The sequence below is a fragment of the Antechinus flavipes genome, chromosome 6, assembly GCF_016432865.1.
Source record: "Antechinus flavipes isolate AdamAnt ecotype Samford, QLD, Australia chromosome 6, AdamAnt_v2, whole genome shotgun sequence".
Lineage (NCBI taxonomy): Eukaryota > Metazoa > Chordata > Mammalia > Dasyuromorphia > Dasyuridae > Antechinus > Antechinus flavipes.
This window is the reverse complement of record NC_067403.1, coordinates 7,119,786-7,138,851: the sequence shown is the minus strand read 5'-3', so window position 1 is coordinate 7,138,851 and position 19,066 is coordinate 7,119,786. Positions and strand designations below refer to the sequence as shown.

Genomic DNA, 19,066 nt, shown 5'->3' with positions numbered 1-19,066 from the left:
TAATAAGCCACTGTTGGTTACTTGCATGGGTCCTTGGCTCTACATCACAGATCTCGTTAAATGCAAAGTGTCCTTTCTTGCGTCAGAAGTGAGGAGACTTGGCTGTCAGAGGGAGAGTAGCTCACGAAATTGGATTGTGGGAAACAAGGAGGGGGAAGCTCTCGGTCCCTGCCCTTTCTCCCCATCTCCATGTTGATTGCTGATGACCAGCAAGGCTTTCTCTATAGGGCCGTTCATTCCTCTGATTGAGCCTAGAACACATGCATCAACTCCCTCCCTCCTCAAAAATGATCACCTCCTACTCTCAGAAGAGCAGAGCAGAGCAGAAATACCACTGACGTTAGCCCGAAGGTTTCATTCTTGAACACTTCTCCCCAAATAAAAACTGGAGGAAGGTTTCTGTCAGTTGTTTACTTACATGGATCCCAAGACCTTCCAGTATCTGAAGCCTTTAAATTATAGTGCGTGCAGACGTTTTGGTTCAAAAGCCCTTCGTGTCAGCAGGCAAGCACTCATAACTCTCCACTGGTTCCGAATGATAAGTAATTTCCTGATTTGCTCTCCAAAGAATTCCCCCAGACCCTGGGGGAGGAGGGGCGCACGGTGAGAGACTGCTGAGCGGGCGGCATAGGACTCGGCTCTCGGACAACAACTTCCCGACGGCTCGAGTCCCAAAGAAGCATTCCTTGAACGCTCTAACGAGAGTAAATATCCTACTCTATCTGTTGGCTCATTACTGAATTCCTCCTTGAGCAACAACACAGACCGTCTGCACAATTGACATTAGCAAACCGTAATACTTCAAGTTAAACACCACTCTGATCTCTTTGGCATGAAAAACACCCAAACAAACCCCCAAATAACCATGAGTCTGTTTTGACATATCTCCAAGAATCGTTTTGCTTGCTTTTTTAGAAAATAGTTCACATTATTATGGTGTAAGGGAGTCACAAAGGACGTTAGAGATTATTTTTTCACAGGACGATAGATGTAGAGCTGAAAATGACAGTAAATATCATCATGTCTAGCCTCCCAATTTACAGTTGAGGAAATTGAGACTAAGGGAGGTTAAATGGCCTGCATAATAACTGACTGAATGAGACTTTGAGCCCAAATATTGTGACTAAATCCAGCAGTCTCTCCACTGCAAAATCAAAGATTCCATTTCGTTTATTTTTTTTAATTTATTGATACCTTTCCTTTTTTACATCATAGTCACTTCTCATTAAATCCTACTTGTAACAAAGAAAGGATTAAGCTCTACTTTGTGCCAGCACTATGCCAAGAGACATATTTAGATTATATCATCGTCACAACATCCCTGGGAGGTAGGTGCTATATTTATTCTCATGTCACAATGGAGAAACTGAGGCAGACGGAGGTTACTAGCTCAAGGTCACACAGGTGTGTCAGAAGTCATATTTTTTATGAACTTAGGTCTTGCTAAATCTAGGGTCAGCTCACTCTAAACAAAGAAAAACAATTAAACACAACTCCTTTGCAAAATGACATTTGTCTGACAGCCATTATGTTCCTTTAGTCTCATACTTCTCTCTAGGCGAGGGAAATAGGCATCATTTATTGGTCACTGCAACTAATCAGAGTCTGTTTTCATAATCTTATTTCAGTTATTGTTCTGCTTCCTTTATTCCACATCAGTATATGTAAATCTTCTCATGTTTCTCGGAATTCCTCATGCTATTTCTTAAGGTGTAATAAAATTCTATTTAAATAGCCCAATTTATTGGGCAGAAGCAGCAGTGGGGGCCCTAAGGAGTTATGAGTTACAGTTTTTAGTGGGTAAAATCAGAGGCATCATGGCCTCCTGGATAAAATTAAGGTCATCAAGTTAGGAAGGTCATCAAGTTGTGTCAGCCTCCAATCCACAATAGCTTGGTGATCCTGGATTATCTTCTCAATGTCACAGACAATGCTTTAACACTGTAAATTGCAGATCTAATGAATTCTCAATGAACTGATTTGTTTTGCTCAATTGCACTCTTACTTCTGATGAAGGCTTCTCTATGGGGTGAGAATTTGTGTATATTAACTGAGATTCAGAAAATGCAAGGAAGGTCTACTATCCCAGGTATAGATACCTGAAAAGTCTGTTTTGGGGTAAGTCATGATGATAGGGGATGAAGTGCCTGGAGAAACTATATAATATATTTGGATATTATTTTGCTTGTTTTGGTTGGCTAACCACATGATTAAAAAGAAGGTTTTTTTTTTTTTGTCTCTAGAGGCATTTAAAAGGCCTGTCCATCTAAGCATCAGTCTTTTTAGGCCATTTCCCCTTTATCTGTTCTCTGAGTATGTGACTCCTTTTCTCAGTGTCTAGTGAGAGATAATGCTGAAAAAAGAGAAGATTATAGGATTTTTTCTTCTCTGAAGCTATATAGTCTTGGAAAAAGACCTTGGTCATTGACCTCTGTTTTTATCTTTTTCTGTTTTAAGTGAAGGAGATTAATCTGGAGGTTAGCAGAATGAGGTACAGGAATCTGTGCATCAGAATTTAGGTTGGATTTCGCAGCTGGTGTTCCAAGGAACCAGAAATGATCTTTGAGAACCAAAGGCCAGTGGTAACTGAAAAGAAGACTGGCAATCATACCACAGCTAGGTATACATTTGGTGTAGAAATTTGGCTAAAAGGAATTGCTTGTGTTTGTTTTTGCTGTATCTTTGAAGTAAATATCCTTTTGTAAAAACTGATTGATGCTAAGTGATTAAAAAGAACTGGGGTCTCATCACTGACACCTAATAGGGAATGTGAGGGATCCATCCAAAAGTTAGTAGGGCTCTGAGCTGATAAATTGAGAAAAAAGACATCTTTAAATCTCTCAAGTTACCCTGAATCTTCTTGAAGAGTAGCTGCTGCCTCAATGACTTTGGGGAAATAAATCAGTACATGATCATTACAAAAGAAAGAGAAGATTGTCAACAGAACATTGAAAAATGCAGAGAAGTGAGCAGAAAGTTCAATAGAAATATAAAAAGTAAGGACAATTTTATTACTATCATGTTAAATATAATATAGTTTTAATAAAACTAAATTATATATATCAAATTCACAGGGTCATATATAATCTTTCTGATTCTTCTTTTTATATTAAATTGCCCATTGAGTTCATAATAAAAATAGTTAAGAAAAAGAATTAACTGACACCAGTGTTCTGTTCTGTTTATTCATTTACCTGTTCATTCAACAAACAGTGAAGTGTTAACTCTGGTATACATAGTGCCAAGGGGAAAAAAAGAAATTATTCTTTCCCGATTTTTTTTGCAAAAGAGATAAAACAGTTATGGGGATGAATATGTATGTCAGCAAAATAAATAGAGAGCCATGACAATTCTGAGAAAGAGCTATCACATTCATTTGAAGAACATATGGAAGATTTCATGGAAGAATGTGAATTTGAGTTGGACCAAGATGTAATCATTTCAATAAGCAAAGATGGGATTGGTGAGAAGAGGTAGGCGTTCGAATGAATGAGTAGATGAATTCTAGATGGTTGGGTTATAGTTTAAAATACAGGAATGACAGCTTACTGAGTGAAGATGGAGTACAAAAATACATATGTATTTTTTTTCCAAAGGATCTCCTAAATCTAATAAAAGAGGCTTTAATATGGCTATACATAAGTCTCAAACTAAATATTAAAGATGGTGTCTATAATACAGGAAGAAACATAAGAGAAATACAGGAAAGATTAATTTCAGAGAGTCCAGCACTAAAACTGAGATCAGCATTATAAATGTAAGTATGAATGTGAAAGGTGCATCTAACAAGCAAAGTTGATTTAAGATCAAGAGATTTTAAAGTAAGGAGGCAAATTTGATCTCAGGTATTACTGAGAGTTGTATTGAACTCATGACTGAAATGTGGGTTTAGAAGAATATTTCCTAGGATGAACAACATTTAGGTGGAAATTAACAGAAATGATCCTGAAATTAGAATATTCTATATAGGTTACCAAAACAGAAGAAATAAATTAATGAGGGATTGAGGAAATAAATTATAAGCCTGACTTTGTATTTAGTACAAAAGGAGTATTCTATTAACCGAATCTTCTGATGGAGTGTATGCTCCATTCCCCCTTTTCTTTCTCTCTGTGTCTATCTCTCTCCAAAGCAGAATAACTAATTCTTAGACTCATCTTAAATAGAATTTCAGTCTTCAAAAGGTACATTTCAGAAGTAACTGACATCTTAGACCTGTTTCTGACTAACAAGGAGAAAAAGTGTAAGGAAATGAGCAGATCTTGGATAGGAAGTGATCACTCCTTTTTTATAATTCATAATAATAGAGGGGAAAGCCAGTCAAAAGTCCAATATCGACCCTTTTTTCAAAGAACATATTTCAAAGGTTTCAGGATGTCATAATCTAAAATTCTATAAGAGAAGTCATTCTGGGAAAAATGGGAAACCCTCAAAAACAATGTCTTTAAAACAAGAAGAAATTATTCTAATAAGGAGAAAAATGAAGTTTTCTCTTAAGAAACTTATATGCATGCACAGGAAATTCACTGATCAGATAAAAAAGCATGTACAGAAGATATAAACAAGGGTAATAATAGAAGATGAATATGAAACCATAACATAATCCTTTAAGAATGGTGCCAGAAGTACTAAAGGTCAGAATGAGCTAAGTTGTCAAGAAAATCAAAGAAAATCATCCATTGGTTTTTTATAAAATTATATTGGAGAAAAGAGGAAAATGAAAGAAAGGATGATACTATTGTTTGGAGTTAATAGGTTAATGATATAAATCGAGAGAAAGTAGAACTACTCAACTTTTGTTTTGCTTTTTATTTTCTGTCAAGCAGAATGATCTTTGTTCTGAGAAGTATGAGCCCCAAATATCTAATATAGTGTTCAAATCCAACTGAGGAAGGTGAAAATAACAGGTACCTAGATTCTTGAGGAGTTCATGTCATCATACCTAGATGAACTATATCCTGGGGCAGTGAAAGAATCAGTAGATGTAATTGCTGACCCATGGACAGTGATATTTGAAATATTGTGAAGAATAGGAGAGGCACTATAAGAGTGGGGAAGGGAAAATATACTGTTTTCAAAAAAAAAAAGTAAAAAAATTGATGGTAAATGAGTCTGATTTAGAGTCTTGGCAGAATTCTAGGACATATTGTTAAAGGAATATATTGTTAGTGAACATCTAGATGGGAAGTAATAATCACAAAGATCTTAGATGGTTTCATCAAGAAAAGTGTGGCTAGATGAGTCTTATTTTGTTTTTTGATAGGGAAGATGGTGAATGAGTTTGAACGGTCACTTTAGAGACAATTCTCATACTAATGAGGTAATGGATCCATTGAAGTATTAAATTATTAGATTGGCATATCAAGGGACTTATAAGTGCCTCCTTCACACTTACTAGCTATCTGTCTCAGGGCAAGTCACTTAATCCTATTTGCCTCAGTTTCCTCATCTATAAAATGAGCTGGAGAAGGAAATGGCAAAACAGTATCTTTGCCAAGAAAACCCCAATTGAGGACACAGGGAGTTGGACACAACTGAAATATTCAACTACAGCAACAACAATAATTCAAGTGACTATGGCTCACCTAATTTACTTATATTCAAATGAAACATTTGACAAAGGCTTTCCTGCAGTTCTTATGAACAAGATAAGAGAAATATGGGTTATGGGACATGACAATGAATCGGATTGAATGACCACACACAAAACGTGGTCCTAAATGACTCAATGTTATTTAGAAGGAAGTCTCAACTGCAGTACTTCAAAAATCTGTGCTTGGTTTTATGTTTGTAGCCAGAAAATATTCCTGTGGAGGGCAAAGCTGTCTAAGAATTTTCCTTTTTTTCTTCTTGAAAAGAAAAGGATAGATTCCTCTCAAACCATTCGAGTTTCTTCCTACTAAGGACAGTTCAGGGCAATATAACCTTTCCTTTTGGTCACTGCCTCTTTCCCCTGACTCCTTTCCTTTCTCATGGGGGGCGGAAGATACACAGAATGCCTTTTTAAACTGATTTGCTTTGGCTACGGACTCAATTTTTGAGCCTAGAAGCAAATTAATTCTCAGGTCCACATGGTCTTTTCTCTCTTATTTTGAGAAACTTATTAAGATGATTTATTATTAATGAAACAATACAAGCTTAAGCTTGGACTGCCAAGATAGCATCAGACTTTTTTCCTTTTAAAATCTTTGTGTATTCTAAATAGCCCCTGCTTTTCCCCTATCTGATTTCTCTGGACTCAAATGATACATTAAAAAGTAGTACAAAGCATTCATAATTGATCTTGATTTTTATGTGCAGAGAAATAAGGTTTTTTTTAAGGGAATGCAAGGGAAAAGTGTAGCATCTGTTTAGATGATCAGGAACAGGGAGAGAAGGTTGAGAACTCAACTTTTCATGGTTTTTCTTCTACTAAGAAAAGATAGCTACAAAGGGTTGGACATGTCGGAATGACTAAGCAACAACACTGGGAGAATGCTATCAATTTCTGGTGTGGAATTGTTTAATAGTGGCCAAGACTTGGGGGGCAGCAACTTTCCATTCTGGGTATTTAAGAGCTGTGGCCACAGCACCTGCAGGAGCACTCACCAGGCTTTCCCTCCACCACGGTTACTTCCCCAATAGATAACCTGATTTGGAAACATGACTGTTAGCAAGGCTCTTGGGATCAAGATCCCCAGTTGTTTCCACTAGGATCTGAGGAGAGATAGTGGAGGTTGTTGTTGTTGTAGTGGCGGGGGTGATTTGACTTGCCGGCCAATGCTGCCTCCTGAATCTCCCTTACCTTGCTTTATGTCTTGCCTTTCCTTCCCTGTTTGTGGCAGTTGTTTGACTGATGGGCGACTCCTTTTCCACAGGGGCTGCTTCCCTGGTAATGGCTGTCATGGTTAGGCTGGAAGCAGGGCCAGTGATGGGAGACCTGTTGCCACTTTCAGGGTTCCTACATCTGACTGGTAGCAGTGGGTTGGTTGGCAGTTGTCACTGGTGATAATGAGAAAGGTAAAATCCTTCTTCACTACTTTTCCTCCATTTACTAGGGCTTGGTTGGAAACAGGTTTGGTAAACTGGTAATCTGAACTATTAATGTTATCAGAATTTTGTGGGAGGTGTATATATGTTGTCTTTCCTGCTCTGTGCTCTTTAGATAATTCTGGGAACATCTATCTTCAACTGAAAATCCAATTATTAATTTTTAACTTTCAATGGAAATCCTATCTTGCCTAAAGCTATAGGATTTGGTAAAAATACATTAATTTTTAAGGACTCGGCACCTAACCATGAGCAACACAATTCACAGCATTCCAACTACAGTATTTCAAGAGACTACTCTATCTGACCATAGTTCTCCTTTGAAGATTGGAAAATGCCTTCTTTCTGACTTTATTTTTAAATTTTTATTGAAAACATTAAAATATGGGCACAGCTTCAAAGCATATTTTGTTTGTAATTGAGATGCCTTGCCCGGTTTACACAGCTTTCTTAAAATTAATACTAAGAACTCCAAAAAAGAGCTTGGAATTCTCACCAGTTTCCATTTCGAAGAGTAGTTTTTTAAAAGGCTAAAAATAAAAATGAAAAATCCCCTTGAAAAGAATGTAATTCCAAGAGCTCATTCCCACCCAACCCCCAAACCCTCAATGTCTTTTAGAGATATTTTCCCTATTTGGCTGTTTCAACAGGATGATATGAGGAAAATATTTAGTAAATGTATTTGTAACTAATACTTTGTTATATTATTATCATTATGACTACTAATAATAATCCAAGCAAAAATTCACATAATATTAACAAAATACAGCCTACCACAAGGAGTGATTATCATTTCCTCTTCAAAAAGGAGGAATATTAATAAATGTTCTTAGATTATATGATAAGCAAGTTAAAAACGTATCAAATTTCTTCAGGAACATATGGCACTTCACAGAGCAATAGTAAAACTAAGTAATACATATAGACCATTAGACTTATTGAATGAACTATTTTTGATATATCTGCAGATAGAGTCTATTAAAAAAAACTAAACCAAACCAAAACCTTACATTCAGGAGTAGAACATAAAGACCCTTAAAAACATCCACATTAATTTGGCCAACAATATATTGACAAAGTAGTGTTGGACTTTCTAACAATGACAGATTCCAGCGTTTTTATTTAAAGAAATTCATGATAGCAATAAAAGAACAGATAATTATTATGTTCATCCTTAAGGATCTTAGATTTAGGATAAAAATTGTCTAATCTAGTTTAGGTTACAAACATTTAGCACCTTTTAAATACTTAAAAAAACATGATGAAGTGACCAAAATTATATACCAAAAGGTCGCTATCCTTCATGAACAAACAGATGACAAATTCCCAATTCATTCTGCAAAATGTTCTTAAGAAATCAACAAACAAACCACCGGAACTGAGCGTTAGTTATCATGGTATAGCGGAAGAGTCTAGTTTTTTTTAAACTGCGTAAAAGAGACCATTCTCTGCCTCATTTCTTACCTAGCCTCAACCACCAATTGAGTGTTGCCTCAGGCAAATTGAGACCAAGACCAAGGTCCCCTCTGCATTCAGGGTCATCTCCAGTCATTCTGATGGATGTCTTGCCTCCAGATGGCTCTGGAGGAGAAACTGAGGCTGGTGACTTTGCATAGCCCTTCCTCATTTAAGTCCAATTCACTTACAAGTCATAGCATTAGCTTCCTATTGTCATGGCCCTCTTTGAGAACTAAGGACAAATAACAGCAACAGTTACACTAACGTGTATCACTAAGAGCAGACTGGAGTATGTGTTCCTGTGTAAGGTTTAGGGATAGGGATTCTTAATCTGGGACTCTGAGTTTATTTATTTTCTTTAATATTTTAGGGTCAGTTAAGTGGCGCAGTGGATAGAGCCATCACTGTTTGGCAAGCTTCCTCAAAAGGAGACTAGGTTGTGACCTAAGTGGGGTGTGAATAAGCTTTTCCAGGGCGCCAACTATGTGCTGTTTGCCTCTAAAGTGGCCTCCATAATGGATGCTCTGGGAAACGATTCCAGATATGTGAGTGTAAGAAGTCCGACCCCAAACCACAGTTTCGTCTATAATTACATTCTGGGGTGTGGATCAGACTATGTCTCAGAGACAATAATTCATCGAAACTTTTTTTTAATTGCTAAGCAAGGGATCCTATTTTTGCCACAGAAAGGGAAGATCCGACATACACTCTGCCCTCTGTGTGGACAGACTGTTTAGTTTGTTCCCAGAACACAAATCTAGTGCAGACATAACACAGCTGTGTTAGCTGAAGGTAGTGGAGGGGACACCCATTCCGGGCAGTTTCTTTTATTCTCAACGTGCCATGAATCTGCCTGCTTCTGGGCCAGGGCACTGTTTCCCCGGGAAAGCCTCTCAGCAGATGTGATCAGCTTGCCCTTGCTCCTTTCCCACCAGAGATTCTGACTTCTTTAGGTTACAGTGATTTCTCTGGGATCTGTTCAATGGACAGTGAGGCGATATGTCCTGAGATTTAGTGATCTACTCAATGGACAGTGAGGCGATATGTCCTGAGATTTAGTGATCTATTCAATGGACAGTGATGTGATATGTCCTGAGATTTAGTGATCTATTCAATGGACAGTGATGTGATATGTCCTGAGATTTAGTGATCTATTCAATGGACAGTGATGTGATATGTCCTGAGATTTAGTGATCTATTCAATGGACAGTAATGAGATATGTCCTGAGATTTAGTGAGGGAATGTCAGCACATGAGGAGGACTCTGATTCAGTTATGGAATAAAATACCCAAGGGGGAGGGAAATTAGGTATGAACAAGGCCTTATTCAGCTTGGAAGAAGTGAAGCAATTTGAGCTATCGAGACTGCACAGAAAGTGCACTGGGATTGATGGCCAAAGAAACCATCTGAGTCCCGGATCTGTGCATTTTGGAGAAGGGCAGGCAGCAGCTGTTTTGGCCGCCAAACGTTAGAACAATTCGAGGAGCTGGACCCTTGTGTCTGTAAACAGAGGAGAGAGTAGTTGGGGTGGAAATTGAGCTTTTCTTCTCCTTCTGCCTCTCCCAGTGACCAGAGGACAGCTTTGTGAACTTCAAGAGGCTCCCAGAATTGGACTTTCCATTTGTGTCCCTAGCCATGGTCTTGCAACAACACCAAGGGCTGAAAGCTGCACCTGAACCAAGAGTTGAGAGAAGTCCCTACAGCCAAACTCAACACAACGATGAAGAACAGCAGATTCAGAACCCTAGAAGGTAGACTAGAAATCCCCATTTCTCCTGGACTTTGTAGATCCTAAATATTAGGGGAGATTGTTCTTTATGCTAACTAGTAGCATACTATCTCAGTAAATACTCATTAACAAAAAATAAGTAATTCTGTCTGGAATCCATGGGCAACATACTATATGGGAGCTCGTAAGCATTTGACAACCTGAGCCCCTTCAAATTACTTCTAGAACCTTTAGGAGAGAAGCAGTCAATTGGGGACTTGATCCCACACTTTGATTGAATAGAGATTTGATTGAATGGAGTGATATATATCTTTATGAGTTGTCTCCTTTGTTAGAATGTAAACTCCTTAAGGGCAAGGCTAGAGGGAGTGCGAGAGTGTGAGGTAGGAGTGAGGTTTCATTTTTGTCTTGGTATGTATGCTCAGTATTTTTTTAAACAATGTTTTTTTATTTTCAAAAGCCATGTATTTACCCTTGCAAAACCCTGTATTTCAAATGTTTCTCCCTTCCTTCTCTTCACTCCCCCCTCCCTAGACAGCAAGTAATCCAATATATGTTAAACATGTGTAATTCTTTTTTAAGCTTTTTCTTTACAAAACACATGCAAGGATAGTTTTCAACATTCACCCTAGCAAAACCTTGTGTTTCAAATTTTTCTCTCCTTTCCTAGACAGCAAGTAACCAATATATGTTTAACATGTGCAATTCTTCTATACATATTTCCATAGTTATCGTGCTGCACAAGAAAATTCAAATAAAAAAGGGAAAAAATGACAAAGAAAACAAAATGCAGAGACACAACAACAAAAAGTGAAAATATTATGTTGTGGTCCACACTCAGTTCCCATAATCTTCTTTGGATTTAGTCCACTGCCTGGCACAAGGAAATGTTAAATAAATGTTTGTTGAATGATTGATTAAATTAAGATGGCGGTCATGTGAGTAGTGAGAAGGGGATAGATAGAAAACATGTCAAAGAAGGGTAATTAGCAAGATCTGGCCACCGATTAGATTGTATTACATCTACTCTGTATGTACTCGGCCATTTTACATGATTTCCTTTTTTTGAATGCAAGTTCTCTCAGGGAAGATATTTGTTTGGTTGCCATTGCTTGGTTTTGCCTTTCTTGGCATCCCTAAGGCTTGACCTGGTGCCTGGGAATTTGTGATGGAGAAGGCAGAAGCAGGTACAGTTGTTTATAGACTCCAGGTTTGGGAGAGCAGATGTCAAGATGGTACAGAGAAAAAGTACGGAGAATACAAGAACCAGCAAGAACACAAAACCCTATCAGGGAAGTCAGCCCAGTATGGATAGGAAGCCGGGAAAAATGAAATTCTGAAGCCACAAAGAAACGATTCTGATGCAGAGGATGAAGGGGGAATTGTCTAAAGAAACACGTGTTGATGCACAGGGAGCTCACCAAATAACTGAGATTCCCAAAGACATATGCAGAAGGCGGCGGTGAAAGAATGGAGGAAAAGCTCGTCCTGATGCTGAAAGAATTGTGGTCAGAGGGCTGGAACTTAAGATGAGCCGAGGGGTGTGAAGAGCTAAGTATGACAAGAGAGCTTCTCGTGGAAAAGAGGGGAACCGCAAAGGGAAAGGAATTGGGGTGTGTGTGTGTGTGTGTGTGTGTGTGTGTGTGTGTGTGGACAAGGCTCATTGAAGATTGAGAATTCTGTCTTCTGTGTCCAGGAAAAAGCTCTTTGGACTGGAAAGGGCTGGAAGAATGCCTGAGGGATTGAGATCCAAGACAAAGAGGGAGATAAGAAATGAACAACTAGTTGTCTTTGATGAACAATTTGATTCAGATAAACATTTCCCGGCAAAGTGAAGTACGTGCCATTGATGCTTACGGGACCACTTTCAGTTGTCATTAAACAGTTGTCTAGAACAGGAGACACTACAGGACCAGATAAGGGCAAATCACTTAATTTTTTTTTTTAAGGGAGTGAAGTAGGAATACGAAAGGGCACTGAATTTTACTTTGAATCTTGATAAAATTCTCGAAGTTTCATTAACAGGGTGATTATTGATTGTCTAGAAAGAGAAGAAATGATCATGAAGACTCAGAATGACTTCATCAAGAGGAGGTGCTATTAGGCTAAGCTCATTTCTTTTTTTGATGAGGTTACTAGATAGATTCATACAGCAGAAACAAGAAAACATTTTATGGAATGAGATGGTGAACCATATCATATTGCAGTGGTGTGATAAGCATTTGTGAAAGGCCAGTGTATGAAAATCAATTAACAAGCAGTTTTAAATTAGTCAACAAACATTTATTAAGGACCTACTATGGGCCAGACCCTGTACTAAATGTAGGGAGTACAAGGAAAAGCAAAAAATAATATTCCCTGTCAAGAAGCTAACAATCTAATGAAAGAAAACAAATATAATAGGGAGTTAAAAAGTGAGGGGAGGTTATCTAAAATCAGTGTACCTACTTATTAAGGACCTACTATGTGTGAAGTGCCAAGAATACAAAGACAGGTTTTGCCCTCAGTGAGCTTATATTTTATTTAAAGAGATTATTTGTACATACATAGTTATAAACAACAATGCATAAAAAATAAGAGAGAATTTGGGGGTACAATGTACTGTCAAATGGAGGGAATGGAAAAAGCTTATGGAGGCCAGAATGGCTACATTCTAAGCTAGATAGTGAGCAAACAATTACTGTGTGTGCTGATATGGCAGAGTATGAAGAAAATGGAGAATTTGACAAGAAATTCAATCAACATGTACTTAATATCAATGACTTCTGAGTAAAGATTGGCACGGGGTGGGGAGGGAAGAGCAGAAATAATATTAGAAGATAACACTCAGAAGAAAGAGACACAAAGTCAAATGCTTGGGGATTATATAGAAGCTTAATTGCTATATAAAAAGAGCATTGAGGGATTCTGAGCCCAACAAGTAGCACCTAACACACACACACACACACACACACACACACACACACAATCACACACACAAGAAATTTATGTGAATATCATTTCCAAAATCAGCGAGGTGCTGCCAGACTATTGCCTTGTCAGAGAAAAGATTAAAATCAGAGTCAAACACAAGAACGACGTGGACAGAAGAGTGGATTTGGAATCGGGGGTGCCCCATGGGGAAAGGGCCTCATTTTATTCTTCTTTAGGAAGAGAGGCTGGAGCAGATGATCTCTAAAGTCCTTTATTGATCAAAATTTATGAACCTACAAGAAATGATAAAAATGAGACTATATGGCATACCATTGAGGGGAATCACCAACTGACCTATTTAAACAACCTGTTGCTATTATTGAGAAAAGGGAAATGGGTTAAAAAGACTAGACATCAATATAAACTATTACTGTTTCTTGAAGAATTTTAACTGAAGTCAGTCACCACAACGAGGAGAACAAAAGTGCCTAAAAACTGCATCAGCCAGCAGATAGTTGATCTTCTCTGGTCTAAGAGGTCTATGTGGAAGCCAAGGTCAACACTAGTTTAGAATATAAATTCATTTGTAAAATTTTATAGAGTACCATAGTGGAATATTTTGAGAACTATCACCTCATAAAACAATGAAAAGCAGTAGAGAGAAAAATAAACTTACAGAAAGCTTGGCAAGAGACCCAAAGCTAGATCATCTTGTGGGCATTTAAAGATGAGTCACCGAATCAGAGTTTCAGCATTGAAATGAACCTTATAATGATTCTTTTAGGATCATTGGAATACATAAATGACCATGTATTCCAAACCTAAAAACATTCCCCCCCCACAACATATTGGACAGGTGGTCAGCTAATCTTTGTTTGAAGACCTCCAATATGAAAGAACCCATCACTATGTGAAGCAGGCTGCCCTACCTTTAGACATCTCTAATTCTCTGGAAGTTTTCCCCAGTAGCCTAAACCAACCTCTCTGAACCTTTAACCTACCACTCCTAGTTTTCCCCTCTGAGACTAAACTAAATAAGTCTAATTTTGTTTCCATGTGACAGTCATACCAAAAAAAAAACATATCTACAGGATAAGTTGGAGATGATCAACAGAGGAAAAACAATTCCTTTAAGGGGTCAAGGAAAAGTTTCTTGTAAATGTGATTTTTACCTGGAACTTAGAAATCAAGCTAGCCAGAAGGCATCAATGGTCTAGGGAGACAATTCTAGGAATGGGAAAAAGTCACTGAAAATTACTCAAGTGGGAAATGAATTATCTTATGCTAGGAACAGCAAGGAGGCCAGTCTCACTGGAGTACAGAGAATATTGATAGGAGTGGGGAAAAGGAAGACGTAAGAAGATAGGAAAGGTAGAAATAAGCAGGTTATGAAGGATTTTAATCATCAGAGAATATTATGATTATCTTGGCAGTGGGAAGGAGCCACAGGAGTAAACTGAATAAATAAATAAGATGGTCAAACTTTTGCTTTAGGAAGATCTTTTTGGCAGTAAAGTAGAAGATGAGTTGGATGGAGAGACTTGAGGCACAAAGAGCAACCAACAGATTTTTTTACAAATGATGAGAGTCAAGACCACAGTTATGGTGGGGCTAGAGGAGAGAAGATGAGTGGTATAAATAAGAGAAATGATGAAGGTAAAATCACCAAAATTTGGCAACAAGACCTAGATATGGGATGAGAGGGAAAATCAGGAATCAAGAATGATATTGTTATTATAAACCCAAGTGATTAGAAGATAGCAGTAACTGAAGAGAAATAAGAAAGTTATGGAGAGAGAAAATAGAGAAAGAAAACTATAGATTAATTTCTCTGACGGATGTTGGTGCAAAAATTTTTAAACAAAATACTAGCAAGAAAATTACAGCAATATATTACAAAGATCCTACAATATGACCAGGTGAGACTTATACCAATGCAGATTTGGTTCAATTAGAGGAAAACTATCAGCATAATTGACTATATCAATAATAAAACCAAAAGAAATCATAAAATTATCTCAACAGATGCAGAAAAAATCTTTTTGACAAAATACAGCACCTATTCCCATTAAAACTTCAAAACTATAGAAATAAATGGAGCATTTCTTAAAATGATAAATACTATATTTAAAATCAAAAGCAAGCTTTATCTATAATGGGAATAAAAAAGAAGCCTTTCCAATAATATTGGGGTGAAAAAAGGATGCCTTTTTATCACCACTATTATTCAATAATGGACTAGAAATAATAGCTATAGCAATAAGACAAGAAAAAAGAAATTGAAGGAAGAAAAATAAAAAAATAGGGAAACACATCACTTTTTGCAGATGATATGATAGTATGCTTAAAGAAGCCCAGAAAAATCAACTACAAAACTAGTTAAGATAATTAAAAATGTTAGTAAAGTTACAGGATATAAAATAAAGAATAAAACCCACCAGGTAGACATAGGAAGAGAAATTTCATTTACAATAATGACAGGAAAGTATGAAATACTTGGGAGTTTACTTGCCAATACAAATCAAAGAATTACATGATACTAATTACAAAATATTTTTCACAGAAATAAAAGTAAATTTAAACAATTGGAAAAATAGTCATTGCTCATCAATAGGTCAAATAAAAGAAAATGACAAATCTAACTAAATTAATTTAGATGTATACCCACATCTTTTCTGACACTTATCATTCCTCAATTGATAAATGATCAATAGATATGAACAGGCAGGTTTCAGAAGAAATCAAAGACTATAGTCATAAGAAAAAGTGCTTTAAATCCCTATTGATGATGAAATGCAAACTAAAACAACTCTTAGATATCACTTCCTGCTTATCAGATTGGCTAACATGAAAAATTCTGGAGAGGATATGGAAATATTAGATACATTAATGCATGGTTTGTGAACTGATTCAACCATTCTGGTGAACAGTTTAGAACCATGCATAAAAGACTATGAAACTGTGCATATCCTTTGATCTAAGATTAGTATTACTAGATCTGTATCCCAGAGGCTGAAGAAAAATGAAAGGACCTCTTGTATAAAATATTAATATCAGCTCTTTTTGTTGTGGCAAAGAATGGGAAATGCCTATCAGTTGGAGAATGACTGAACAAGTTGTTGTATTATGACTGTGATGGAATATTATTGTCCATAAGAAATAACAAAGCAGGTAGTTTCAGGAAAAAATACCTCAGAGTACTTCTATAAATTTATGCAAAGTGAGCAGAACAAGAGAACATTATACACAGAAATAGCAATAATATCAATAATCAATTGTAAAAAATTTGGCTACTCTAGTCAATATAAGGATACACGACAATTCCAAAGAACTTGCAAAGAAAAAACTGCCTTTGCCTGAGGAAGGGCCGATTAACTCTGAGTGCAGATTGAAATATATTTTTCTTAAACTTAATTAAGTTTCCTTGTTTTCTTTTTTTTTTTTGCAACATGACTAATATGGGAATATGTTTTGTGTGACTTTATATGTATAATTGATATCATGTTTCTTGCCTTTTCAACGAGAGGGGAAGGACTTGAGGGAAAGAGAAAACTAGGAACTTAAATTTTTAAAAATGAATTTTATAAATAAGTAAAGTATAATTATTTTAAAAAAAAGAAGGAAAAAAAGAAAGAAAATAATTTAGCAAATCCATCAACACATTAAGAATATGACATATGCAGTGCCTCATATCTGTGAACCTCAACTTCTGCAAAAAGAGGTGGGGATGGGGCTGGGTGTCTCCTCTTATCTCTTCTTGGGGCTAAATTTGCATTTGATATATTTAAAACATTTGACTCCTATTGTTTTGTAGTTATTGTTCTAATTTTGGTAGAACTGTGAATTGCTACAACTATTTTCAAACATAGTTTGGAATTATTCCACAGCTAGGCACATAGCCCAAAAAGGCCATTGACAAAAGAGAATGCCTCTGTATACATCAAGATATTTATATCAGCACTTTTTTGTTGTAGCAAAAATAAAAATAAAACCCCAAACCCAACAACAACTAGATATCAAAATATCTAGCCCATTCACTGGAGAGCAACTAAATAAAGTTTATACATGTGCTAATAATATTTAAGGGAGCAGAAAGGGAATATTACTATTTTATAAGAAATAAATCAATAGACACATGAATAGTAAGCAAAGACATGGATCCATTCAAAGGAAAATAAGTAGAGCAGGAACTGATGGCCAATGACTATGTACTATTTTTAAGTGTAGATAATTTAAATCTGAAAGCTCATTTTTAGTAAGGAATTCTCTCTTAATTGGTGGAGTTACTGCTCACACCCGCAGGAGGGATGAGGTGGAGTTAGAGGGAACCCCTTTGGGTTCGGTAGTTGCTTTGAACACTTCTTGTTTCCAGTTTCAAAAGGAAAAATAGATCATGTCAATAGCACTTCAGGCTACTGAGGGGATGGCAAGAAGCTGACATGTATCATATCCTTCTCCCCAGTTTGCTATACTATGTTAGAGACTTTGGAGAGTCTCTCCTTGGGTGAGATCTCACTCTTGGTTGAGCTGAGCAACCTCACTCCCAGTAGGAGAGCTCCTTACTCTGTATATATTCCCCTTTATATTGCATATTTTCTTCATAGTCATTTTACTATTAATTTGGATAAATGATTTTCTTGCCTACTTCTTATGTGTGTTCATTATATGTGGTGGGAAAAGAGTCACACCTTAGGCAGAAAGTTTTAATCTTCCTTTCCCCATTAATGAAAATTGATCAGAAGTGTTCATTTGAATGTGAACATCCCTTCCCCTACACTAATAATATATATTTTTTAACATTTATAATGTATTTATTCCATATCATAATTATTTTAACAAATCTCAACATAATTAAGATGTTCTTTCTTGTTACTAACCAAACATCTACCTCCTTGAAATCGACTAATAATATTTAAGGGAGGAGAGAGATGAATTTTAGCCTGGTGCTTCTTTCTGAGAAGAGCAGGATAGTGACTTCTGCCCAACCTCCCGCTTCCCATCAGGAAAACAACATTTCTTTTGGATAAGGATGGGGAGAGAAGAGTCTAGAGATATCTGTTCTGTTTCCTGTTAGGACACATGACACCCTCATGCTACACGTAACCCTCACCACACATATATTAATAAAGTTACAAGTGGCATTTGTCCAAAAGATGATGAAAATGGCACAGTCTTTGTGTGATGGTAGCCACGGCAAAGTGGCGAGCAAGGAGATCTTGTCCATATAACTGGCTCCTGTGACTGGTTTTAGACTTTGGCAGTAATAAGGACATTTGTATCACTCGGAGTAGCAACTAGTTTCTCCAGAAGGAAAGAGACCAGGTATACCAACTCCTGTAAGAACAGTTGCCTTCTCTTAAAATCATTTTTCCATTATAAATGGAAGTAAGTAGGATTTCAAAACGAGTTCAGCTTTATTCAGTATCTTTGATATAGCAATGCAGATAGGAAGACTCTACATTGGTTAAATGTCAATAAATGTCAAATGTTCAATAAATCTTGACTTAGTTGAGTTGAATTTTAATTTGCTAAAGAAAGGTCTTTTTGGTCTTGTTATTCAACCATTTCCAATCTTGTTTCTCTCTTCAAGATCCCCTTTGGGTTTTCTTGGCAAAGATACTGGTGTGGTTTATTGTTTCCTTCTCCCACTCATTTTTCAGATGAGAAACGGAGGCACCTATCTGCCCTAAGAAAGGTCTTTATTGGGCTTATTTGTTTCAAGATTCTAATTTCTAGTAGATGATTTTCTTTTTTAGGATAAAGAGGAGGTCCTGTGCAAAAGAGAAGCTATATTAGAACACAGGTTATTATAGCAGGTAGGTATCAGTTTTCTTGTGGGACTTCACATAGCATTTTTTGAACCTCCTTAATCTGATTATCATGAAAGTGTATATTATGGTGACAAATATTTGTGTCTTCCTTGACTCCCTACATCT

The 19,066-nt window shown here is 36.8% G+C and overlaps 1 protein-coding gene across 2 annotated transcripts in view; it reads right to left on the bottom strand.

Annotated features, from left to right (window-relative positions):
• Window positions 1-19,066, bottom strand: part of C1QTNF7 (C1q and TNF related 7) — a 118,823-nt gene that overhangs the window by 74,558 nt on the left and 25,199 nt on the right. Inside the window, exon 1 of one of the 2 annotated variants that reach the window (XM_051965537.1) lies at window positions 419-727. The exons of the other annotated variant lie outside the window; for it this stretch is intronic. The gene's annotated coding sequence lies outside the window, so the exon portion shown is untranslated. Of the gene's footprint in view, window positions 1-418; window positions 728-19,066 lie in introns of those variants that run through there. 2 annotated transcript variants of the gene reach the window in all.